The sequence below is a fragment of the Gorilla gorilla genome, chromosome 10 (genome assembly GCF_029281585.2).
Source record: "Gorilla gorilla gorilla isolate KB3781 chromosome 10, NHGRI_mGorGor1-v2.1_pri, whole genome shotgun sequence".
Taxonomy (NCBI): domain Eukaryota; kingdom Metazoa; phylum Chordata; class Mammalia; order Primates; family Hominidae; genus Gorilla; species Gorilla gorilla.
This window is the reverse complement of record NC_073234.2, coordinates 78,911,102-78,938,059: the sequence shown is the minus strand read 5'-3', so window position 1 is coordinate 78,938,059 and position 26,958 is coordinate 78,911,102. Positions and strand designations below refer to the sequence as shown.

Here is a 26,958-nt window from a genome sequence, read left to right as displayed (position 1 = left end):
TTAGAAAAGGATTGGCCCAACAGGGAAAGAAAATCCAGAGAGTATGGTGTCATAGAAGGCAAGGGAGTACTGAGTGGCAGAAGACATGATCAATGGTGTATAAAGAAAGAATATATTTCCTTTCATATGGTCCATTTTTTTAGGTGATCCAAGGTCAGAGTCTGGTTGGAATATCAAAGGACAGTTTTGTGTACTGATATTTAATCATTTCAAAACTACTTTTAGCAAACTATAGTTTGAGGAGAAAACAACCATTTTAGTATACAGCAATTGTTCTAGTACTTCAGAAAAGGCTATTTCAGATACATTAAAAATAAGACAAGAGGAAGAAGAGAAGGAGGAGAGCGAGCTAACACTTACTGAGACACTAAGTTGACACTTCACATGTATAAACTCATTCAATCCTCACGAAACCCTAGGATGTACTATTTATTGTTATCCTTATTTTTGAAAGGAGCAATTGAGGCATATAGAGGTCAAACAACTTACATCATTTCATTCTTTTTTAAGGCCTACCTAGAAATATCTTGAGAAAACTTTTTTATAAATGGGTAGCTTCCTTATGGAGTAACCCTAAGCAACAGAACTGAAAGGGCTTCAGGGTTCCCCAACCCCCAGGTTGTGGACCAGTACCAGTTCATGCATGGCCTGTTAGCAACCCAGCAGCACAGCAGAAGGTCAGCGTCAGGCAGTGAGCATTACTGCCTGAGCTCCGCCTCCTGTCAGATGAGCTGTTGCGTTAGATTCTCATAGGAGCATGAGCCCTATTGTGAACTGCGCATGCGAGGGATCTAGGTTGCGTGTTTCTTATGAGAATCCAATGCCTGATGATCTGAGGTAGAACAATGTCACCCTGAAACCATCCATCCTAAAAAGATTGGGGACTGCTGGCTTAGGGTATTATTCTTCCTACATACATTCAGAAATTACTTGATGAAAGTGTGTTGACCTTTTTACATGGAAAAGAATATATTGTTGATTAATTTTATGTATGATAAATATTTGTCTTAACCTTAAGAAAATCCTAGGTCCCTAGGTTATGGGTAGAAAGAATAAAGCATTGGTGAATGTCTCCCAGCTGATCAGTGCTGCTAAGTTCTTCCAATTCTTTCTTTGTTATGTTTTTAGAAGACAATCTTCCCTTTCTAGTCCATTTGCTACCATTCCAATTCTGCTTCTGGTTTTTCTTTTATCTCCTAACATTATCTTTCCCAGCAGTTCTTTAACTCATCCCTCTTGTGTACCACTGACATATTTATCTTTCTAAGACACCTTTAATCACGCCATCCTGCACTTCAACAAGAACCACCAGTTGCCTACAAATACGTGTCAAAATCCATAGCCTAGCAGGCACGATGAACCACAATCTCAACAACCCTTATTCTCAGCCTTATATCCTCATACACCCAGTTGCCTGCATCTGAGTCATTCTATACTTCATCTCAGCTTTCTTGGACTTACTTCATGCATGTAAGTTCCTTCATTTGAAATTCTGTTCCACTTTCTCTGCTTATTCAGATCTGAACCATTTTCAATATCACATTCTTTTCATGAATGTTTGTTTTTTCCTGCAACATTCCAGGTCCTGATCATCTCTCCCCTTGTGATTTTATGCCAGTTGTTTATAAACCTCTTTTAGCAGTGCATCAAAAACTATTGCAATATGGTTTGAATTTTAATTTTGTTTTCTTACCAGCATATTGGAATTACATGATTTGATATCTCACTTTTATTTTAAGCTACTCGAGAATAGACACCAATCACATACAAATAAAAAGCCGCCACTATTTTAAGCCAAGTCACTACCATAGGGGTAAAGATACAGCTATGACAAGTCAGACAGAGTCCCAGTTCACACAAAGCATATTGTCTCCATTCTTTCTAGCACCAGCCAGTCTTTTCTGTGTTAATGGAGATAAAGCTGTATTCAGTGACTATACTTACCGATAACTCCTGCTAGCATATCATAAATCAGGCTTTTTATGTTATACAAAGTGCCCATGGAACATGAAAAAATTATCAAAAGAAGTCTATCTTCCCAACAAAGCAAAGAAATTCCCTCCTTCTCCATACCCAAATATCTTTTCACCTATCAGTAAAAATATCCAGAAGAAAATTTGTATTGAATCTTGTTTCAGTTGCTGTCCTAGTCCATTTTCTTATAACAGAATACCAGAAACTGGACAATTTATATAGTAAATAAATTTATTTCTTACAGTTGTAAGGGCTGAGAAGTCTAAGGTTAAGGTGCCAACTTGGTGAGGGACTTCTTGTTGGTGGAGACTCTTCCCAAGGTGGATCAGGGTATCACATGGTGAGGGAGTGAGCGTGCTAGCTCAGGTTTCTCTTCCTCTTCTTATAAAGCCACCAGTCCCACTCCCATGATAACCCATTAAGCCAGTAACCCATTAATCCGTTAGTGAATTAACCCATTCAGCAGGGCAGATTCCTCATGACCCGATCACCTCTTAAAGGCTCCACATCTTTATACTGCCACATTGGGGATTAAATTTCAACATGAACTTTAGAGTAGACACATATTCAAATCATAACAGTGACCTAGGGTGTTTTATTATGGGGACCATGTTCAAATAAATTCACTGTATACTTTGTAAGGTCATCAGTTTTATGAGACCAAGTGGAGACTAAATGCCCACTCCCTCTGGCATGATATATTCCTTTTTTTCTAAATGTCAATATATACACTATACCAAATTCTACCCATGGTGGATTACAAAGCCACCTAATCTTTCTGTGCTACATTTTCTCTCTTCTAAAATCAGAGAATTATAGTTGATAATCTTGAAGATTCCTCCAGTTATAGATTTCTATTATTATAGATGTATAATAGTATATGTATATAATTATACATTATCTATAATAATATATGTATATAATTACATATTATATATAATATGTATATGATTATACATATACATAATTCTATTATTATACATATATACCCACATATATATGGGTAATATTCTCCAGCCAATATTCATTGTCTGGAGAACTGATTGTTAAAAAAGAGCATGGCCTCCTCCTCCTTCTTCTTTTCTCTCTCTCTCTCTCTCTCTCTCTCTCTCTCTGTCACTCCTCTCACTCACCATGTGATCTCCACACAGTTGGCTTCCTTTCACCTTCCACCTTGAGTGGAAGCAGCCTCAAGCCTCACAAGAATCCACTGCTGGTGCCATGCTTCTTGTACAGCCTGTAAGCCATGAATCAAATACACCTTTTTTCTTTATAAATCACCCAGTCTCAGGTATTCTTTTATAACAATGCAAATGGACTAAGACAAATTGGCTTTTGGAAAATCTCTTTTATACAATATAGTATATTTGACAATATCAAAACCAGATAAAGTCCCTAATTATTCCTTCAGCTCTACTGACAGAAATAGAGGCAATCTTGCATTACGAGAAGGACAGATAAAGCCTATTTTAGTGTTTCTCAAACTTTGATGTGCATATGATTCACCTGGGGAATCTGGTTAAAATTCAGATTCTGATTCAGAAAGTTTGGAGTGAGGGCCTGTCATTCTGAATAATAAACCATGATCCTTAATTTGTCAAAAGCCAACCAATTTGTACCACACAGAATATAAATGCCTTTTTAATTTGTGGCACTGTGAGTGTGATGAAACTGATATAAAGGCATCTAGTGACTAGTGACACCTCACCATAGTTTAGGCTTGCCATAGTTCCCCACCCCCAAATGTATCCTTCCAGCCTGATGCTTCATTATACCTTGGCACTTCCCTGCAAGTATATCACATTCTATTGTAAGCAATATGCCAAGGCTCATGTCATCCAAAGATGTTAGCAAGCCTAATTCTCAATCAGTTTGGTAATGGGCAATATCCACTTGCATATTTCTTTATCATCTTTCCAGACCAACTGTCAAGCCCATGGCTGTCCTTCTAGTTGTCCTTATCTGACTTAACAGGTCTATCACAATGGTGAAGCTTCAAAAGGACTGTTATCTCCACTTGTCTCCACATACCAAGCCCAATTACTAAGACCCACAAGCCCCTTTTAGCACATTGCAGCCAGTACTGGTTAAGGGACAACAAATGTTGCCACTGTGTATTTGTGGTGTGGGTGAAATTCAAGAATTGTGTTATTTGAGCCTATGCAACTCTTAGATACAGTTCTGAGTAAGTCATAACATTTCCATAATTATCCTTTTTGAAGTCCCAGGGATGAATTATCTGTGATATATGATAAGCATATCAAGCCAATATTCACTATCTGGAGCACAATCCCAATCCTATCAAGATGAGCTTGTCTAGCACTCTGTCTGTATTCACATCTGGTATTGTCAAATGAGCAAAGTAGACCCTGACGTACAAGGCAGGCAGCAATGCGCAAGTCAGCTCTCATCATGCACAGTTGCCTTAACAGGCTGTCATCTTGGTTCATGGCAATGCAGAGTATCAGCTACAGATGCCAAAATCACAATGTATCCTCTAGTTCAAAGAAAATTTTCTCTAAAAACTACAAAAGAATAAATACAATAAATACAACCAACAAAACACAACCTAAATGGCAAATGCAACCTGCTCATATTCAAGAGTCATCAAGGGATGCTAATTAACCTATTTTCTCTAAACTTCCCAAGTGCATTCTTTGAGTGAATCTCATAGTATGGATTCAATACAATCTTTTTTCTCAGGGAAAAACAAATCTGGGGGCTTTGCCTAGCATTGGCCATGATTCCACACCACATCTGAGACAGCTAAAAATATTATTTTCCTGCCATGAGATATTGTCTCAAGAAAAGAATGATGGTTCCCTTTCCTAGCATTGTTACCAGTTAAATACCCCATTCCCATCTCCCACACTTTCCACTTGTTTCCACTTATTACCTAGTTTCAGCTTCCATGGGTGGGAGTTTCTGCCCAATCATAAGGCAGGTAGCAGGCATAGCCTTGCCAGAGGTTCCTCTTTTGTCCCTGTCCAAGAAAGAAGAGTAGTGTTTACAAAAAATGTTAGGGATAATGGGACTTCTATTACTAAACAATAAAGTACACATATGGTCAGGCCTCAGTTAGCCATACGACACAAACTCACTATCCAGCTCACTGTGTGCTAAGAATACACTGAGTCAAATTTGGAGTAATTTTAAAAATGTCCTGAATACTGTCTCTCTCTTCCACACACACAAGGGCAACCCAGACCCAAGACATCTGGATACAGGAAAACCAAAAAATTTTGTGGGAAAGGAGGAATACAGAATCGCTGTGATGGCATCGAACCCTATTCCTTTTTTTCCCAATGCCACATTCCAAAAACTTGTCCAAAGGTGTTCCTCCCCTTTGCTGCCTATATACTTGGATGAAACACATGTTCACCCAAGTGAGTCAGCAATCTTTTCATGCCTCATCACCCCTTAGGTTTATTAATAGATATTCTAATTGCTCATCCCAGTTCTTATCCAAACTGTTACACTGTGTGTGATCAGGGATACCGGTCCATGCATTATTATTTTTTTAGTTCAGTTTTTTACATTGCCAGCAGCTAAACGCATACCTTAGTCCAATGAAATGTGGTTTGAGGGACAAAACTTGGTGCTGCATACCTTAAATGACATTCTTAGCCATTGCTTGGGTGACTAAGTAAGAAGAGACCAAAGCAGATTACATGTCTACTCCAGGAGGACCCATCTGAAGCCAGCTGGGACTACTAGTGAGGGTCCTAGGTATTCATTTCCTAGCTAAATGCCAGCTCCTAAACTCAGGGAATCTTACCTAAAGCCATCTTTAGATCTTTAGATGATTCTTTTGTTCTTGACATTCACCTTATTACCAGCTTCAATGAGAGGCAAATAAATATATCATTTTTCCATCCAACATTTCATAACTTGAAATGCTGCTCGGCTTATGTACCTAAGTAGCTATTTCCAGAGGTTGGACAAGACAGCCTCTACATCTCAGCCCTCCTCTGAGCCACCAACTGCACTTTTCTGGTTGGCATATGCATAGGCCATTTTAATTCATCCTTGAAGTTCCTACAGGGATTTCATAATTACAATCTAGGAAGGAAGGAAGAAGGGAGGGAGGGAGGCAGAGAAGGAAGGAGGGAGAATGTGTTGCCTGACTATACATCAAGGCCTTGACAAGTCCAAGCTCTTACTGTTCTATGGGTATACTGCCCTCAATTTTGAGTGTTGCTCAAGTTACCCTTGCTTCTTCAGCCAAGGTTTTATGACCTACTGATCAAATGGGGGCAAACATCTAGACTGCAGTGCATCCTTGATTTGAGGGCTTCCATCAGTAAACCAGGAAACTCACTTTACTTTAACAAGGAGAGAAACCTATGATTAAAACCACTCAGCACCAAGAGCTGGCAGTTTTGGGGGCTCCTGTTGTTGGTCCTAAGAGCAAAGTAGCAATATATTTATGGATACAATGTCTTCAGGGCCATAGCAAGTGCAGCATTCCTATAAATATATCATTTCTATTTTAACACTGAGCTCTGTTGAGCTGCTCCTTCCTTATCGGAATGAATCTGACATTACCTATGACATCAAGGTACTTTAGATCTCAGAATTATTTGAAACCCCTGAGTGGTGGGAACAATCTCCACTAAAGCCCAGTAAAAGGGCAGTAATTGTCTTTCAAAGGGGCCATATCTTGTCTTGACATCAAGTATCTTCAAATTCAATATTCTTCCAGCAGTCACTGCTTAGAGCAAGGAGAACAGTGTTAACAACTTTGGCAAGAGACTACAATCTGCACGTATCTATCTAGATAGTACAAACCTCCAAAATAATTTGTACAGTAGGCCAACCCAAATAGTGCTGTTTTGGGTTACAGCTCTCTGTAAGTCTTCAAAGCCTGTTTCTGTTTTGGGATATCTTTCAAATTCATACTTTTCTTTCTTGTCACTCGATGTATTTTAGCTAGCAAGATGCCCAGGAACAGCAAGTGGTGTCCCCCAAGTCCAAAATGCCCCACAGATTTTTGTGTCTCCTTATTAGCAGAGCCTAGCAAACACATTCATTTATTCTCTGCCTTCGGTGGACTGTCTCTTGCGGCCTTCACTCCAAGCCACGCTCAAGTGTTTAACTGATTGAGCTGTATTTTAACCACACAGATTAGCCATCTTCAACTACTCATAGATGCCAGTACTGTTCTCAGATCCTCCTAGGCTTCCCGCTCTGACAGGGAAACCTTCCTGTTATCATTAATGCATATATCAACTTGCATTTGACTGTGATTAAGTCTAAACCTTACCTCACCAACTCGTCAAAATATACTGGAGAATTCAACTACTTGTAGCAGAGAATGGTGAGTGTATATCAATCATTCCCCTGAAAAGGGACATTTTGCCTGATTTCTTCTAAGACTAGGACAGAAAAGAATTAAAAAACACCACGACTTTCACAGCATCCCAGTCATATTACCCTATTGGTTTCCTAAATAGGTTCACCCATGTCTGACATGATGGGGGTTATCAATGGAGCTACTTGGTTTAAGCCACAATAAACAAGTTACTTTACAGGAGTCACCCATTTTTCTTCCCACAAGCAAGAGAGGACGGTTGTAAAGCAAGCTGTTGGAAATTAGTATCGTTCTACTATATTTTAATTTTAATTTTTATTATTTTTAAAATAAATGCTATTGTGTATATTTAAGGTTTACAATATGATGTTATTGGATACATTTAAATAGTAAAATAGTTACTGTAGTGAAGCAGATTAATATATCTATCATCTCACATGGTCACTTTCTTTTTGTGGCAAGAGCAGCTAAAATGTGCTTATTTAATGAAATCCCGAATACGATATAATTTCATTAACTGCAGTCCTCATGTACATTAGATCTCTAGACTTGTTCATCCTACATATCTGCTACTTTGTATCCTTTGACCTTTATCACCCCATTTCCTTCACATCCCCCCACCCCAGTAACCACTGTTTTATTCTCTGTCTCTATGTATTCGACATTTTTTTAAAAGATTCCATATGTAAGTGAGATCATTAAATACATTTCTTTCTGTGTCTGGCTTATCTCACTTAGCATAATATCCTCCAGGTCCGTCCATGTTGTGACAAATGGCAGGATCTCCTTTTTTAAGGCAGAACAGTATTGTATCTCATATATATATGAGATATATATATATGAGATATATGTAGATGAGATATATATATGAGATATATATGAGATATATGTAGATGAGATATATATATGAGATATATGTGGATGAGATATATATATGAGATATATGTAGATGATATATATATGATATATGTAGATGAGATATATATATGAGATATATGTAGATGAGATATATATGAGATATATGTAGATGAGATATATACGAGATATATGTAGATGAGATATATACGAGATATATGTAGATGAGATATATACGAGATATATGTAGATGAGATATATATATGAGATATATGTAGATGAGATATATATATGAGATATATGTAGATGAGATATATATGAGATATATGTAGATGAGATATATATGAGATATATGTAGATGAGATATATATGAGATATATGTAGATGAGATATATATGAGATATATGTAGATGAGATATATATGAGATATATGTAGATGAGATATATATGAGATATATGTAGATGAGATATATCTATGAGATATACGTAGATGAGATATATATGAGATATATGTAGATGAGATATATATATGAGATATATGTAGATGAGATATATATGAGATATATGTAGATGAGATATATATGAGATATATGTACATGAGATATATATGAGATATATGTAGATGAGATATATATATGAGATATATATAGATGAGATATATATATGAGATATATGTATATGAGATATATATGAGATATATGTAGTTGAGATATATATATGAGATATATGTAGATGAGATATATATATGAGATATATGTAGATGAGATATATATATGAGATACAATACTGTTCTGCCTTAAAATATATCTGAGATACATATATATCAGATTATCTTTATCCATTTGCTCATCAGCAGACACTTACACTGTTTCCCTATCATGGGCATTGTGAATAATGCTGTAATAAACATGAGAATGCAGATATCTTTATGAGTTGGTGATTTCATCTCTTTTGGGCATGTAACCAGAAGAGGGATTGCTGGGTCATATGGTTGTTCTACTTTTAATTTCTTTAGGAATCTCCATACTGTTTATCCATAGAGGCTACACCAATCTACATTCTTACTATAGGATTAAACCACTCTATTATATATTTAAATTAAAGCTGGAAATTTCTTGTTATCCTTCTGGGATTTGGGTATTGCTTAATATTCACTATGGAGGAGAGTTTGGACAATTCTAAGATTTCCTAATTAACATACTCAATTAAAATCAGGCAAAGGGTAGAAGAAGTCCCAGCAACAGCAAAGCCTTCCATTCACAATGACACTTATTCCAACTATGCACTCAGATGCATGTTTTGTGTCTTGGGTTTTTGTTGTTGTTTTGTTTCTTTTTCACTTTTTAAACAGTGGCTTCACCATAACCCTAGGACTTACCATGACAACATTGCTATGCCCCTAAAAGGCTCATTTTTGGTTTCCTGATATTTTCCTCCCACTATATAGCAGATGTTATGGTTTATTGTTCACCAGAATCCAATAATTCCATCAACCCAAGGCTGTTCTGTTTAGACATAACATGTAGTCTTGGATCCCCCAGTGGAATTCAAGTCAATCTTCTTTGCTTTATTTAACAGGTGGAGTAAACCCAGAACCCTGGTCTAACACATTCTTCCACTTCCCATCTGCATCAGTGGATTTAAGTTCATCCAGTCTGGGATAAAAATGGGACAAATTTGCCAAGACCCTTTAGGTAGAGTGATCACCTGGGCTAAAGTAATTTTTCTTCCTCCCAACTAATAACAAGGTGCAACCTGGCAATGTGCAAAGTTGACACATCTTTCTGGTTTTTCTTTTTTCTTTTTCTTTTTTTTTTTTTTTACTGGCTTCAACTTCAAGGGGTCTGGCTTCCCCCACCCCTCTCCTCCAGCCCCATCAGTTATTTAATGTTCACTAAAGAAGTCTGTTGTAACCAGTATTTCTGGCTATTTCTTCCTCATTTTCTCTCCCCAATGCATTTTGCCAACTCTTCAAAGGTCAATGCTTTATCATTCAATCTCCATCAGTAATATTTGTCCCTGCTAATCTGCCACAGATCTTCTGCTACTTCAAACCTAGGATGGGCAGGCAACCACCCTGGCTTCAAAATGTTGTCATGTTTCCATGCTGGCCAGGAAGGATTAAGTCTACTATAACCTGATTACAACTCTGGACAAGGTACAAAAAGCAACTGAGCAACTACCTGAGAGCTCTAAAAGTAGGAGGCAGCGTGGGAAGAGACATCAAAGCTTTAAGAATAACCAGTATAGCAGTGAATTTTCTAATTTTTCCCCTCTTTTACCACCCCACTTTGATCTAAGTTTGCCCAGTGCACAGCAGGCACAGATAAAAACTCCAAAAGAAACCCTCTTTTTCTTGACAGGGGACAGAAAAATACGCCCTTATTTATATTTTGTATTTCTTTAACACTATTTTTTCCATTTGTTTCAAGCATGTTTGTAACTTCTTATTGAAATGTTTTTATGATGACTGCTTTAAATTTCCTTTTGGATAGTTCCAACATCTCTATCAACTCAACGTTGGCATTGGTTAATTTTCTTTTCTCATTCATTTAAGATTTTTCTGATTCTTATAATGAGTGATTTTTATTGTATTCCGGACATTTCAGGTGTTGCTGTGAGACTCTAGGACTTACTTAAATCTTCTGGTCAAACAATTTTTTTCTGACACCAGGCCAGTGTGGGAGAGGAGAAAGGAGGAACCTTTTCATTACTGCTAGATGGGGATGGAAGTACAAGCTCGCGCTGTGGTCTCTACTGACAGCACAGGGGAAGGAAGGGGTTCGTTACAGCCAGATGAGGGTGGAAGTCCAGCTTCCTCACTCAGCCTTTGCTGAAGGGGATGTAGCCAGTTTACTCTGGGTTGTAATGATTGCATTAGGGTAGTTAGTGTCTAAAATATTTCATTCTTTCTAGACGGCCAATTTCCTGGTCCCTTAGCTAGAGAGAATTGCTCTTTGGGATTTTTTGGCCTATGCCCATTGGTATTTCCAGACTGCCCCCTTCTCCAGTGCCCAGTCCAGGGTATGTAAATCAATAGCAACAATAACAAAACAGAAACAAGAAACTCTGCTAAAGTTTCTACAAGTCCCAGGTCTCTCGCCTGTCATCTCTCTACCTTCAAAAGTCTTCTGTGTTTGCTTCATAAATAATGTTTAGGATTTTTAACTGTAATTGGTGGGAGAACTAGGAAGAAGTTTGTCTATTTCATCTTATCTTATAACCAGAGAAAGCTGAATTGTCTTTTAAAACAGAATAATCAACTTTCTCCAGAAAATTTTAACAGGACTCCAGAAAATTTAACAGGACTCCAGAAAATTTTAACATGACATAATATTCAAAATGTTCAGTATGCAATCTAAAATTACTCAAAATACCAAAACCTACAAAAATGTGCCCAATTACCAAGGGCAAAGACAGTCAAGAGATGACAACCCTGAGATGACTTAGATATTGGAATTATCAGAAAAATACATTAGAGCAGCCATTATAACTATCCTGTGAGGCAAAGGTGAAAATTCTTAAAATGCATGAAAAGATAAAAGCTTTCAGCTAGAAATAGAAACTAAAAACAAATGATATCAAAACCTTACAATTGAAAAATACAATATTGGGAATAAAAATATCAGTGGATGGGTTCAATAGCAGAATGGAGGTGAAAAGGGAAGACACAATTAGAAGATAGGTTAAGGCAGGAGTCCCCAGCCCCTGGCCACAGACTGGTGGCCTGTTAGGAACCAGGCTGCACGACAGGAGGTGAGCTGAGGATGAGCAAGCATTACCGCCTGAGCTCCGCCTCCTGTCAGACCAGCAAGGGCATTAGATTCTCATAGGAATGCAAACCTTATTGTGAACTGAGCATGCGAGGGATCTAGGCTTCACATTCCTTATGAGAATCTAATGCCTGATGATGTGTCACTGTGTCCTAGCACCTCCAGATGAGACCATCTAGTTTCAGCAAAACAAGCTCAGGGCTCCCACTAATTTTACATTATGGTGAGTTGCATAATTATTTCATTATATATTAAAATATAGTAATAATAGAAAAAAGTGCACAATAAATGTAATGCCCTTGAATCATCCCCCACCCACCCCTTGCATGGAAAAATTGGCTTCCATGAAGCTGGTCCCTGGTGCCAAAAAGGTTGGGGACCACTGGTTAAGGGATTATTCAATCTGAAAAACAAAGTGAAAAAGAGATTAAAAATAAAATTAAGAGAGCTTTAGGAACATGTGAGACAATATTAAATGGTCTAATATTCGTACCATTAGCATCACGGAGGAAGAGGAGAAACAATTAGTAAAGGGAAATATATCAGAAGAAATAACACTGAAACTTCCCAGATTTGAGGAAAGGCATAAATCTACAGATTTAAGTAGTTTGGCACACTCCACACAGGGAAACCCAAGGAAAACCAAACCCAGACATGTGAGAATAAAACTGCTAAAAATCAGAGGTTAAGAAAAGCCATGAAAGCAGCCATTAAAAATGCCACTTTACATATAAGGGAGGAACAATGTGAATGACTGTGGATTTCTCATCAGAAACTAGGGAGGCCGGAAAACTGTGGGACGACATCTTCAAAGTGCCAAAAATAAATAAATAAATAAATAACTGTCAACTCGCAATTCTATGTCCAGTGAAAATATCCTTCAGAAATAATGACAAAATAAATATATTCTCAAATGAAGGGATCCTAAGAGAATTTGTTGCCAGTAGACTTGCTCTAAAACAAATGGTAAAAGACATTTTCCCAGCTTAAGAAAAATGATACCAGAGAGATCTCCGGAACTTCAGGAAGGAAGGAAGAACAACATAAGTAGGTCTATATCTGGGTAAATATTTTAAAAATTGTTTTTCTCTTCCTAAGTTCTTTATACATAGCCATCAAAAAGAAAAATTGTAACATTTCTTGATGCAGGTTTTCAGTTTATGTAGATGTAAAACATGTGACAACTGTAACAGAAAAGGAAAAGTTAAAGGGTAGATTTCTATGCTTTCCTTGAAATGGCAAAATATTAACTCAAAGAAGACTGTTAAAGTTAAGTAGGTATATTGCAATCCTTAGAACACACGCACAGGTGCACACACATGCTAGATAGCCAAAAAGCCAAAAATGATATAAAATACATCATGTAAAAAATCAGGCCGGGCGCAGTGGCTTACGCCTGTAATCCCATCACTTTGGGAGGCAGAGGCGGGCAAATCATGAGGTCGGGAGATCGAGACCATCCTGGCTAACATGGTGAAACCCTGCCTCTACTTAAAATATACAAAAAATTAGATGGGTGTGGTGGTGGGCGCCTGTAGTCCCAGCAAATCGGGAGGCTGAGGCAGGAGAATGGTGTGAACCCGGGAGGCAGAGCTTGCAGTGAGCCGAGATCACATCACTGCACTCCAGCCTGGGAGACAGACCAAGACTCCATCTCAAAAAAAAAAAAAAAAAAAAAAAACAAGCCATCCAAAAGAAAAGTTAATAAAAGACTATCAAGTACTCAATGCCCACAAATATAAAAATGTAAATAAAATAGAATAATTGTTTGAATAACAGAAACTACCAAGATTCACTGATAAATTTGATAAAGAAATAGACAAAATAATCATATCTCCATTAAAGAAATATTAAGTTTTTACATACAAACGTTTCCACAAGAAAAGTCAATTCCCAGAGTATTTGACTGAAAAATTCTGGTGTACTTTCAAAGAAATAATATAAACTCTATACAATGTCTTTCCAGAAAATAGAAGAGAAGAAAACATTCCTCAATTCATTTTATGAGACCAGCATAACCCAATACCCAAACCAGACATAGATATAGCAAGAAATAAAAACTATAGAAAAATATTCATGAATATGGACACAAAGATTTTCAACAAAATATTAGCTGATAGAATCTTGCAGCATGTGCAATATGTTAAAAAGATAATATATCATGACCAAGTGGGATTTTCCCAGTAATTCAAAGCTGATTCAACATTAAAATATCAATCAATATGGTTTACAATATCAACAGAAAATATTACATAATCATCTCAATAGATGCAAAAAAGCATGTTATAAAATTTAATAGCCACTGATACAGACTAGGAATATAAATTTCATTAGCCTAATCAAGGACATCTAAAAAAACTCTACATTCTACATCAGACTTAATGATAAAAGAATAAATGCCTTGCCCCTGATAATGGGCAGCTACAAAGAAACAAAAAACAAGCAAACAAACAAAATAACCTATATACTACATTATAGTTAGCAATTAAAGATGTAAGGCTTTCCCCTAAGATCATTGATGAGGCAAGGATGTCTGTTTTCACCTCTCCTATTTAATATCATATTGATAGTCCTAGCCACTGCAATAAAGCAAGAAAAGAATAAATGGCCTACAGATTGGACAGGAGCAAATAAAATTATCTCTATTTACAGATAAATGACCATCTACACAGAAAGTCTAAAGTAATCTAGTAAGATGCTCCTAAAACTAATAAATGAATTTAGCAAGGTTCCAAGATACAAGGTCAATATATAAAAATTAGTTGTATTTCTATATTCTAGCAACAAACAAGTGGAAACCAAAATTGGGTGGGGGGTGGGTAGCACCATTTAAAATAGCATCAGAAATACAAATAAATGAAATATGTACACATTTAACAAGATATGTGCAAGATAAGTATGCTCAAAAATATTAGACACTGATGAGAAAAGCCAAAGAGACCAAAACAAATGAAGAGATAATGTGACCACAGATTGTGTTAATCAATATTGTTGAGTGCCACTTGTCTCAAAATTTATCTATAGATTTAAGGCAATTCTAAACAAAATCCCAGCAGGACTTTGTAGAGATATTAGCAAACTTATTCTAAAATTTGTATGGAAAGGCAAAGGACCTAGAATAGCCAAAACAATCTTGAAAAAGAAGAACAAAGTTGGAGGATTCATATTATAGGATTCATGGAGGATTCATAATTTCAAGACCAAAAATAAAGCTACGTAGTGAAAACTGTGTGGTGTTGGTGAAAGGACAAATATAATAATGATGCAGAATAGGGAACCCATAAATAGATTCACAAAAATATAGGCAATGATTTTTTTTACAAAGACACAATGGAAGTTTAATGGAGCAAAAATGGTCATTTCAACAAATGGTGTTAACTCAAATGGATCATAAGCCTAAATGTAAAATATAATAGCATACAACTTTAGGATGAAAACAAAGGATGAAATTTTTGTGACCTTGAGTTAGGCAAAGATTCCTTGGATGTGATATCAAAAGCACAAGCCATTTTTTTAAAAAGTTGATGAAATCAATACCAGCAAAATTAAATTATTTCAGCCTCTGAAAAACACTTTCAAAATGAACTGAAAGCCACAAACTGAGAAAAAAATGTTTACAACAAATTTTATTACTGACAAAGGGCTTGTATAAAAAGTAAAGAAGGGTCACAGGCAAGACAGCCCAATAGGAACAGCTCGGGTCTGCAGCTCCCAGTGAGATCAATGCAGAAGGTGGGTGATTTCTGCATTTCCAACTGAGGTACCTGGCTCATCTCATTAGGACTGGTTAGGCAGTGGTTGCAGCCCACAGAGGGCAAGCCAAAGCAGGGTGAGGCATTGCCTCATCCAGGAAGCACAAGGGGTTGGAGAACTCCCTCCCCTAGCCAAGGGAAGCCATGAGGGACTGTGCCATGAGGAACGGTGCATTCTGGCCCAGATACTACACTTTTCCCATGATCTTCACAACCCGCAGACCAGGAGATTCCCTCGGGTGCCTACACCCCCAGGGCCCTGGGTTTCAAGCACAAAACTGGGTGGCTGTTTGGGCAGACATCAAGCTAGCTGCAGGAGTTTTTTTTTCATACCCCAGAGGTGCCTGGAATGCCAGCTAGACAAAACCACTCACTCCCCTGGAAAGGGAGCTGAAGCCAGGGAGCCAAGTGGTCTAGCACAGTGGATCCCATGCCCACAGAGCACAGCAAGCTAAGATCCACAGGCTTGAAATTCTCACTGCAAGCACAGCAGTCTGAAGTTGACCTGGGACACTCGAGCTTGGTGGGGGGAGGGGCATCCACCATTACTGATGCTTGAGTAGGTGGTTTTCCCCTCACAGCGTAAACAAAGCCACCAAGAAGTTCAAACTGGGTGGAGCCCACTGAAGCTCCATAAAGCCACTGTAGCCAAACTGCCTCTCTAGATTTCTCCTCTCTGGGCAGGGTATCTCTGAAAGTAAGGCAGCAGCCCCAGTCAGGGGCCTATAGATAAAACTACCATCTCCCCAGGACAGAGCACCTGGGGGAAGAGGCGGCTGTGGGCACAGCTTCAGCAGACTTAAACATTCCTACCTCCCAGCTCTGAAGAGAGCAGTGGGTCTCCCAGCACAGTGCTCAAGCTCTGCTAAGGGACAGATTGCTTCCTCAAGTGGGTCCCTGACCCCCATGCCTCCTGACTGGGAGACATCTCCCAGCAGGGGTTGACAGACACCTCATACTAGAGAGCCCCAGCTGGCATCTGGTGGGTGACCCTCTGGGACAAAGCTTCCAGAGGAAGGAACAGGCAGCAATCATTGCTGTTCTGCAGCCTCTGCTGGTGATACCCAGGCAAACAGGGTCTGGAGTGGACCTCTAGTAACTCCAGCAGACCTGCAGCTGAGGGGCCTGACTGTTAGAAGGAAAACTAACCAACAGAAAGGAATAGCATCAACATCAACAAAAAGGATGTCCACACAGAAACCATATCTGAAGGTCACCAACATCAAAGACCAAAGGTAGATAAATTCAAGAAGATGAGGAAAAACCAGCGCAAAAAGGCTGAAAATTCCAAAAAGCAGAACACCTCTTCTCCTCCAAAGGATCACAAGTCCTTGCCAGCAAGAGAACAGAACAAAGCTGGACAGAGAATGAATTTGACAAACTGACAGCAGTAGGCTTCAGAAGGTGGGTAACAACAAACTCCTTCAAGCTAAAGGAGCATGTTCTAACCCAATGCGAGGAAGCTAAGAATCTTGAAAAAAAGGCTAGAGGAATTGCCAACTAGAATAACCAGTTCAAGGAAGAATATAAATGACCTGATAGAGCTGAAAAACACAGCACCAGAACTTTGTGAAGCATACACAAATACCAATAGCTGAATCAATCAAGCAAAAGAAAGGATACCAGAGATTGAAGATCAACTTAATGAAATAAAGCATGAAGACAAGATTAGAGAAAAAAGAACGAAAAGGAACGAACAAAGCCTCCAAGAAATATGGAACTATGTGAAAAGACCAAACCTACATTTGATTGGTGTACCTGAAAGTCACGGGCAGGATGGAACCAAGTTAGAAAGTACTCTTCAGGATATCACCCAGGAAAACTTGCCCAGCCTAGCAAGACAGGCGAACATTCAAATTCAGGAAATACAAAGAACACCACAAAGGTACGCCTCAAGAAGAGCCACCCCAAGACACATAATTATCAGATTCACCAAGGTTGAAATGAAGAAAAAAATGTTAAGGGCAGCCAGAGAGAAAGGTCGGGTTACCCACAGAAGGAAGCCCATCAGACTAACAGTGGATCTCTCTGCAGAAACCTTACAAGCCAGAAGAGAGTGGGGGCCAATATTCAACATTTTTAAATAAAAGAATTTTCAACCCAGAATTTCATATCCAGCCAAACTAAGCTTCATAGGTGAAGGAGAAATAAAATCCTTTACACACAAGCAAATGCAGAGAGATTTTGTCACCATCAGGCCTGTCTTACAAGAGCTCCTGAAGGAAGCACTAAATATGGAAAGGAAAAACTGGTACCAGCCACTACAAAAACATACCAAATTGTAAAGACCATCGACACTATGAAGAAACTGAATCACCTAATGGGCAAAATAAGCAGCTAGCATCAAAATGACAAGACCAAATTCACTCATAACAATATTAACCTTAAATATAAATGGGCTAAATTCCCCAATTAAAAGACACAGACTGGCAAATTGGATAGAGTCAAGACCCATCGGTGTGCTGTATTCAGGAGACCCATCTCACATACAAAGACACGCATAGGCTCAAAATAAAGAGATGAAGGAATATTTACTGAGCAAACGGAAAGAAAAAAAAAAGCGGGGGTTGCAATCCTAGTCTCTGATAAAACAGACTTTAAACCAACAAAGATCAAAACAGACAAAGAAGGGCATTACCTAATGCTAAAGGGATCAATTCAACCAGAAGAGCTAACTATCCTAAATATATAGGCACCCAATACAGGAACACCCAGATTCATAAAGCAAGTTCTTAGAGACCTACAAAGAAACTTAGACTCCCACACAATAATAGTGAAAGACCTTAACACCCCACTGTCCATATTAGACAGATCAACAAGAGAGAAAATATTCAGGACTTGAACTTAGCTCTGGACCAAGCAGACCTAATAGACATCTTCAGAACTCTTCACCCCAAATCAACAGAATATACATTCTTCTCAATACCACATTGCACTAATTATAAAATTGACCCCATAATTGAAGTAAAACACTCCTCAGCAAATGCAAAAGAACAGAAATCATAGCAAACAGCCTCTCAGACCACAGTGCAATCAAATTAGAACTCAAGATTAAGAAACTCACTCAAAACCACCAACTACATGGAAACTGAACAACCTGTTCCTGAATGACTACTGGGTAAATAACGAAATGAAGGCAGAAATAAAGATGTTCTTTGAAACCAGTGAGAACAAAGACACAACATACCGGAATCTCTGGGACACGGCTAAAGCAGTGTTTAGGGGGAAATTGATAGCACTAACTGCCCACAGGAGAAAGCAGGAAAGATCTAAAATCGACTCCCTAACATCACAATTAAAAGAACTAGAGAAGCAAGAGCAAACACATTCGAAAGCTAGGAGAAGACAAGAAATAACTAAGATCAGAGCAGAAATGAAGTAGATAAGAGACACGAAAAACCCTTCAAAAAATCAATGAATCCAGGAGCTGGATTTTTGAAAAGATCAACAAAATACATAGACCACTAGCCAGACTAATAAAGAAGAAAAGAGAGAAGAATCAGATAGATGCAATAAAAACTGATAAAGGGCATATCACCACTGATCTCACAGAAATACAAACTACCATCAGAGAATACTATAAACACCTCTATGCAAATAAACTAGAAAATCTAGAAGAAATGGATAAATTGCTGGACACATACACCCTCCCAAGACTAAACCAGGAAGAAGTTGAATCCCTGAAAAGACCAATAACAAGTTCTGAAATTGAGGCAGCCTACCAACGAAAAAAAAGCCCAGGACCAGATGGATTCACAGCTGAATTCTACCAGAGGTACAAAGAGGAGCTGGTACCATTCCTTCTGAAACTATCCCAGACAATTGAAAAAGAGAACCCCTGCATAAACTCATTTTATGAGGCCAGCATCATCCTAATACCAACATCTGGCAGAGACACAACAAAAAAAGAAAATTTCAGGCCAATATCCCAGATGAACAGGGATGCAAAAACCCACAGTAAAATACTGGAAAACAGAATCCAGCAGCACATCAAAAAGCTTATCCACCACGATCAATATGGCTTCATCCCTGGGATGCAAGGCTCGTTCAACATACACAAATCAATAAACGTAATCCATCATATAAACAAAACCAATGACAAAAACCACATGATTATCTCGATAGATGCAGAAAAGGCCTTTGACAAAATTCAACAGCCTTTCATGCTAAAAACTCTCTAATAAACTAGGTACTGATGGAACATATCTCAAAATAATAAGAGTTATTTATGACAAACCCACAGCCAATATCATACTGAATGGGCAAAAGCTGGAAGCATTCCCTTTGAAAACTGGCACAAGACAAGGATGCCCTCTCTCACCACTCCTATTCAACATAGTGTTGGAAGTTCTGGCCAGGGCAATCAGGCAGGAGAAAGAAATAAAGGGCATTCAATTAGGAAAAGAGGAAGTCAAATTGTCCCTGTTTGCAGATGACATGATTGTATATTTAGAAAACCCCATCATCTCAGCCCAAAATCTCCTTAAGCTGATAAGCAACTTCAGCAGTCTCAGGATACAAAATCAATGTGGAAAAATCACAAGCATTCCTATACACCAATAACAGACAAACAGAGAGCCATATCATGAGTGAACTCCCACTCACAATTGCTTAAAAGAGAAATAAATACTTAGGAATCCAACTTACAAGGGATATGAAAGACCTCTTCAAGGAGAATTACAAACCACTGCTCAAGGAAATAAGAGAGGACACAAACAAATGCAAAAACATTCCATGCTCATGGACAGGAAGAATCAATATCGTGAAAATGGCCATACTGCCTAAAGTAATTTATGGATTCAATGCTATCCCCATCAAGCTACCATTGACTTTCTTCACAGAGTTAGAAAAAAACGACTTTAAATTTCACATGGAACCCAAAAAGAGCCCGTATAGCCAAGACAACCCTAAGCAAAAGGAACAAAGCTGGAGAGGCATCACGCTACCTGACTTCAAACTATACTACAAGGCTACAGTAACCAAAACAGCATGGTATTATTACCAAAACAGATATATAGACCAATGGAACAGAACAGAGGCCTCAGAAATAATGCTACACATCTACAACCATCTGATCTTTGATAAACCTGACAAAAACAAGTAATAGGGAAAGGATTCCCTATTTAATAAATGGTGTTGGGAAAACTGGCTAGCCTTATGCAGAAAACTGAAACTAGACCCCTTCCTTACACCTTATACAAAAATTAACTCAAGATGAATTAAAGACTTAAACATAAGACCTAAAACCATAAAAACCCTAGAAGTAAACCTAGGCAATACCATTCAGGACATAGGCATGGGCAAAGATTTCATGACTAAAACACCAAAAGCATGGGCAACAAAAGCTAAAATTAATAAATGGGATCTAATTAAACTAAAGAGCTTCTGCACAGCAAAAGAAACTACCATCAGAGTGAACAGACAACCTACAGAATGGGAGAATTTTTGCAATCTATCCATCTGACAAAGGGCTAATATCCAGAATCTACAAAGAACTTAAACAACTTACAAGAAAAAACAAACAACCCCATCAAAAAGTGTGCAAAGGATATGAACAGACACTTCTCAAAAGAAGACATTTATGCGGCCAACAAACATATGAAAAAAAGCTCATCATCACTGGTCATTAGAGAAATGCAAATCAAAACCACAATGAGATATCATCTCATGCCAGTTTTAATGGTGACATAAAAAAGTCAGGAAACAACAGATGCTGAAGAGAATGTGGAGAAATAGAAACGCTTTTACACTGTTGGTGGGAGTGTAAATTAGTTCAACCATTGTGGAAGACAGCATGGCGATTCCTCAAGGATCTAGATCCAGAAATACCATTTGACCCGGCAATCGCATTTCTGGGTATATACCCAAAGGATTATAAATCATTCTACTATAAAGACACATGCACACACGTATGTTTACTGCAGCACTGTTCACAATAGCAAAGACTTGGAACCAAACCAAATGTCCATCAGTGATAGACTGGATAAAGAAAATGTGGCACATACACACCATGGAATACTATGCAGCATAAAAAAGATGAGTTCATGTTTTTTGCAGGGACATGGATGAAACTGGCAACCATCATTATCAGCAAACTAACACAGGAGCAGAAAACCAAACACCGCATGTTCTCACTCATAAGTGGGAGTTGCACAATGAGAACACATGGACACAGGGAGGGGAACATCACACACCGGGGCCTGTCAGGGGGTGAGGGGGCTAGGGGAGGGATAGCTTTAGGAGAAATACCTAATGTAGATGACAGGTTGATGGGTGCAGCAAACCACCATGGCACATATATACCTGTGTAACAAACCTGCATGTTCTGCACATGTATCCTAGAACTTAAATTATAATAAGAAAAAAAGGTTAAAAAAAGAGTAAAGAAGTCTCAAAACTCAGCAGTAAGACAATTAAAAACAGTTTAAAAAATAGGCAAAAGATTTTAAGACAGTTTAGCAAAATAATTATACAAATGGAAAATAAGCACATGAACGAATGCACATTATCATTATTCATTATGAATAATTATTTACAACTACAGGAAGTTATCACTAAACACCTATTAGAATAGCTTTATTTATTCATTTATTTACTTATTCATTTACTAAAAGCCATTAACAATACCAGATGCTGGTAAGGATGCAAAACAACTAAAACTCTCATACATGACTGATGGAAATGCAAAATGGCACAGCTACTTAAGACAACAGTTTGACAGTTTCTCATATAGCTACACATTAATTACTATATGACTCAGCAATTCCATTCCCAGTTATTTATCAAAGACAAATACAAATTTATATTCACACAAAAACCTGTACATAGATGTTTATACCAGCTTAATTTATAACTGCCAGAAACTGGAAACAGCACAAATGCTCTTTAGCTTGTGGATGATAAACAAACTCTGGTCCATCCATAAAAAGGAATATGATTCAGCAATTTTTAAAAATACCCAACTTGATACCAAGCAAAAATAAATCTCAAATACATCATGCTAGGTGAAAAAAACCATAGGCTACATGCTGTATGATTCCAATTATACAATATTTTGTAAAAGGCAGAACTACAGGGAGAGAGGATAGATCAGTGGTTGTCAGAGGTTGGGACTGGAGAGTGATTTGATGCCAAAGGGATATTGAGAAATGTTCTTTTCATGATGAAACTGTTATGTATCTTGATTGGGTGGTGGTGATCCTATGACTCTATGCATGTTTCACAATTCAAAGAACGGTACACTAAATAGTAAATTTTACTATATGTAAAATTAAAATATAATCAGACATATTTCTAAATAAATTAAATTTTAATCTTGTTAGATTCTCTCTCCATGTAGTTTTTATCAACCCAGTGTGCTTTTGCCTTATATCTAGCCACAATTCTATGAGTATAGCGTAAGTGGAAAACAGACTTTTATGGATAATCAGTAGTCTCTGCCATATAAAGTTTAATTCTGCATGAAATCATTCTCTAGTACAAACCCTTTCTATATAGATCCACAAATAAAATGATGTGAAGATTAAAAATTTTCAGGTTGCAGAGCAAAAACATTGTGCCAATTCTGTCCTCTATGTAGAAGCTTGGTAAGACCATTGCAGGCTGTTTGATAAACTATAAAGAGAAGAGAAAACCAACTGCAAGGGACTAGACAGAGGAAAAAATGAAAGCACAAGGCAGGGTAAAAGAGAAGAATATAGTGTAAACAGAGAGGAGAGACAGGATTAGAAAGGGAAGAAAAGATAAATTGGGAATAAAATATGAAAAAATAGAGAGTGTATGAAATTTTTATATCTTTGTTATGTGGAATAATTTTTCATGGTTGTAGCTATAAAGCAAAACTGAAGTCAATTGGGAACTATGTGTTACTTTGTTTTGGTAAGTTAAATTAAGTTTCTCACACAATGAAACAAATTACTAAAAGTCTCCCTCATTACAAAAATATTGCCAATTATTTCTCCTTAGTTCTAGCTTATAAAATATCACTGTCTATCTCAGAAAATGAAATTGTCTAAATGTCCTTTTAAGAGTATCTCTAATGCCGGTTCTCACATCCTTCAAATGTAGAAAAACTACTTTCTCCATAAATGTTAAGTTGCAAACAACATTGAAATCAATTTATAAGCTAGATAAATACTACCATAAAGTTTCCACAAAAGTACACTCACCTCATGCTGCTGATGTAAGCATTTAACATAAAAGGTTTATATATGCAGTTCTCTGGAACCTCTCTCTAAAAGTTAGCAATCCCTATCCATCCCAAACAACCAGAGAACAACCTGTCTGCAAATCTGAGCGCAGTCTGCTTTTCTGCTTTCTACTACACTTGGTGCCATTTTGGTCTCTCTCAAGGCCTTCAGCTTTGTGTTGAGAAGGGGACCCCTCTCCTCCCTCTCCATCAGCAATATCAAGGTCAGGGAAGCATTTTTAAAAGTTTCTGCTTAGGTCTGATTCTCCATACCACAGCATATATTTGAATTATGACATGCGTGTCAGTGATTTTCAACCAAGGAGATGTTGTTCTCAAGGTTTGGCAATGTCCAGAGACATTTTGGGCCATGATTACTGGGGGAAGGATGCTACTGGCATCTAATAGGTGGAGGCCGGGAATGCTGCTAAATTCTACAACACACAGGACAATCTTCCACAACAAAGAATTAATTAATTCAAAATATCAATAGTGCCAAGGTTGGGAAACACTGATCTATACATATATTTCAACATCTACCTCTTTATCTGTATCTATTTTTAAACCAAGTAGTCGTTTGGGGTTTCTGGTAGTTTTTGTAATTAGGGATGTTTGGAGTTTTCAGGTAAGCATGTTTGGTTGGTTAAGAGACCACCCAGATTAATTAGCAGACTCACTGGAGACCTTGAATAATGTCTTCAGTAATACTGAGCATTGGGAATTTGTTTCTGACTCAAGCTGCAGAACCCTGGTTTATGTAGCCACATAAACTCTGAAGAGGAACACTGTCTCTTTCAGAGTGGAAACTTTCACAGTTCTAACGTTTTCACTTCCTCCCTTCACAAGGGAAATAATAATATTCTTGTGAAACTTAAAAAACTATACCAAAAAGCGAGAGAAAAAAAGGAAACAAGCTTTAAGCATGAAATACCAGCATAATTATACTTGCAAATACTTGGATAATTACTACTTCTTTACCTGGCATTATAGTACATTAATAACATAATAGTAAACTGAATTTACCCTTAAATGGATCCTTAGGCTCAAGTAATATTGTTCATCTCTAAAAGGCACTGGAAGTACAAAACAAGTTCACCCTGGTAAGTGGATAGATAATTTATAATATAAAATAAATCCAATAAAATTCTTTATGTCTTCTTTAAAACTAAAAAAGTATTAAAATGCTTTTGTCACTCTGACAAAAGCATTCAAATGGGGGATAAATGAGAGTGAAGCAGAAAACTTTAGTTTGCAAGTTCCAGTTTCCTCCGTAAGAGTCAAAAGATAAGGTTAACTTTTGAGGCATCCTATCAATACTTTAGAAACCAGTGTTGGTTAAGTATAATGAAAAAAAAATTAATCATTGTGTTGTTTTATGTGCATTTAAAATTTTTTTATTTTTAAAAAATTTCTATGGGTACATTTATGGACATATTTAAGAGTCTTTACAACAACAAAAAAATTCACTCTATTGGACTTATAGAAATATTAAGAATAAAATCTATGTTTAAATATTTCAAAATTTTAATTGGCCACATTAATAAGTTTTTATTTATAGTTGCATAAGGAGTTTGTGAGTATTTGGAAATACCTAGATTAAAGATTAAACAGACATTACTTGACATACAAATAAAAGTAAGGGGATAAAGTCCTCTGTAAAACTATAAGTTTTACAAAATATAGAGACAGCCAAGTAAAAACGGGTTCTGGAAGAATCTCCCACCAGCCTGCACAGTGGGAGGACGGGGCGGGACCTCGGGAAGTTCGCGTTGTTTGCAGCGGGGAGGATCCCGGCCTCTCCTGTCCCTGGGATTCAATCTGTGAGATGAAGGCCTGTTAAGAGGAACGCCTCTCGCTTTGCTGATTTTTTTTTTCCTTTCACCCAATAAATTCCACTCCTCGCCCTTCTGTGTGTCCACGAGCCTAATCTTTCCTAGTCATGTGACAACAGCCCGTTTTTTTCCTACAACAGTATCATTTGGTGTCTGCCCCTGATTTAGGTCACTCTAATTATAATGTCATAAGAAAAAAGCAAGCCCACAGAGAGAACGCCTTGGTCAGAGAAGACCACATTGCTCCATTATAAAATCCTTCTCCCCCTGCATCAAAACTCATGTTTAAGAGTCCATATTTGAGAACCAGACTTCCTGGGTTTAATTTCTGTGGTTCTACCACTTAATAGTGGTATCATCTCAGGCAAATATTAAATGTGTTGAACCATTCTCTGACTCAGTTTATTCATTTATAAATGATAATAACAATAGAACCTGCCCTATAGGGTTGCTATGAGGATTGAATGAGGTAACATTTTTAAAGAACGTGGCATAATGAATGGAAGATGGGTAGCATTATTATATATTACTCTCTTAGCACTGAAACCATTCTCCCTATTCCCTATGATAGGCAGGGCTGTTACTTTTTTAACATGTTATATATCCAATCCTGAAAATCAGAACGGAAACTAGCGAAAAGCTTTCAAAATTTATCCTTGACTTCAACAAACTGTGACAGAAATATAAAGTTACTTTTACTAAAGCGTTCTGTTAACTCACGTCATAAATACAAAAAAAATGTACAGGGTTGAAAATAAAACCTAAGATATATCATTGAGTTCTGATTAAAAACACTCAACAAATCAGACTGAGATAACATTTAGAATAAAGGAGACATAGAGACCTTCACGGGGATGGTGACAAAGACGTGGGGATGGTTGACATTTGCTGGAAAGCTTACTGTACACCACACACTCTTCTGAGTACCTGACATATGATGGCTCAAACTGGTCCTCAGTATCCTTGTGAGAGGTGACAGCATGCTGGCAGCCCTGGCAGCCCTCGCTCGCTCTAGGCGCCTCCTCGGCCTCGGCGCCCCCTCGGCGCCCCCTCGGCGCCCACTCTGGCTGCGCTTGAGGAGCCCTTCAGCCCGCCGCTGCACTGTGGGAGCCCCTTCCTGGGATGGCCGAGGCCGGAGCCGGCTCCCTCAGCCTGCGGTGAGGTGTGGAAGGAGAGGCACGGCTGGGAACCGCGGCTGCGCGCGGCGCTTGCGGGCCAGCTAGAGTTCCGGGTGGGCGTGGGCTTGGCGGGCCCCGCCGGCCCGCCAGGC

General features: G+C 38.0%; 1 protein-coding gene across 1 annotated transcript in view; it reads right to left on the bottom strand.

Moving 5' to 3' along the window:
• Positions 1-26,748, bottom strand: part of ST8SIA1 (ST8 alpha-N-acetyl-neuraminide alpha-2,8-sialyltransferase 1) — a 183,416-nt gene extending 156,668 nt beyond the window's left edge. Inside the window, exon 1 of the mRNA XM_055358450.1 lies at positions 26,616-26,748. The gene's annotated coding sequence lies outside the window, so the exon portion shown is untranslated. The remainder of the gene's footprint in view (positions 1-26,615) is intronic.
• Between the last annotated feature and the right edge of the window lie 210 nt (positions 26,749-26,958).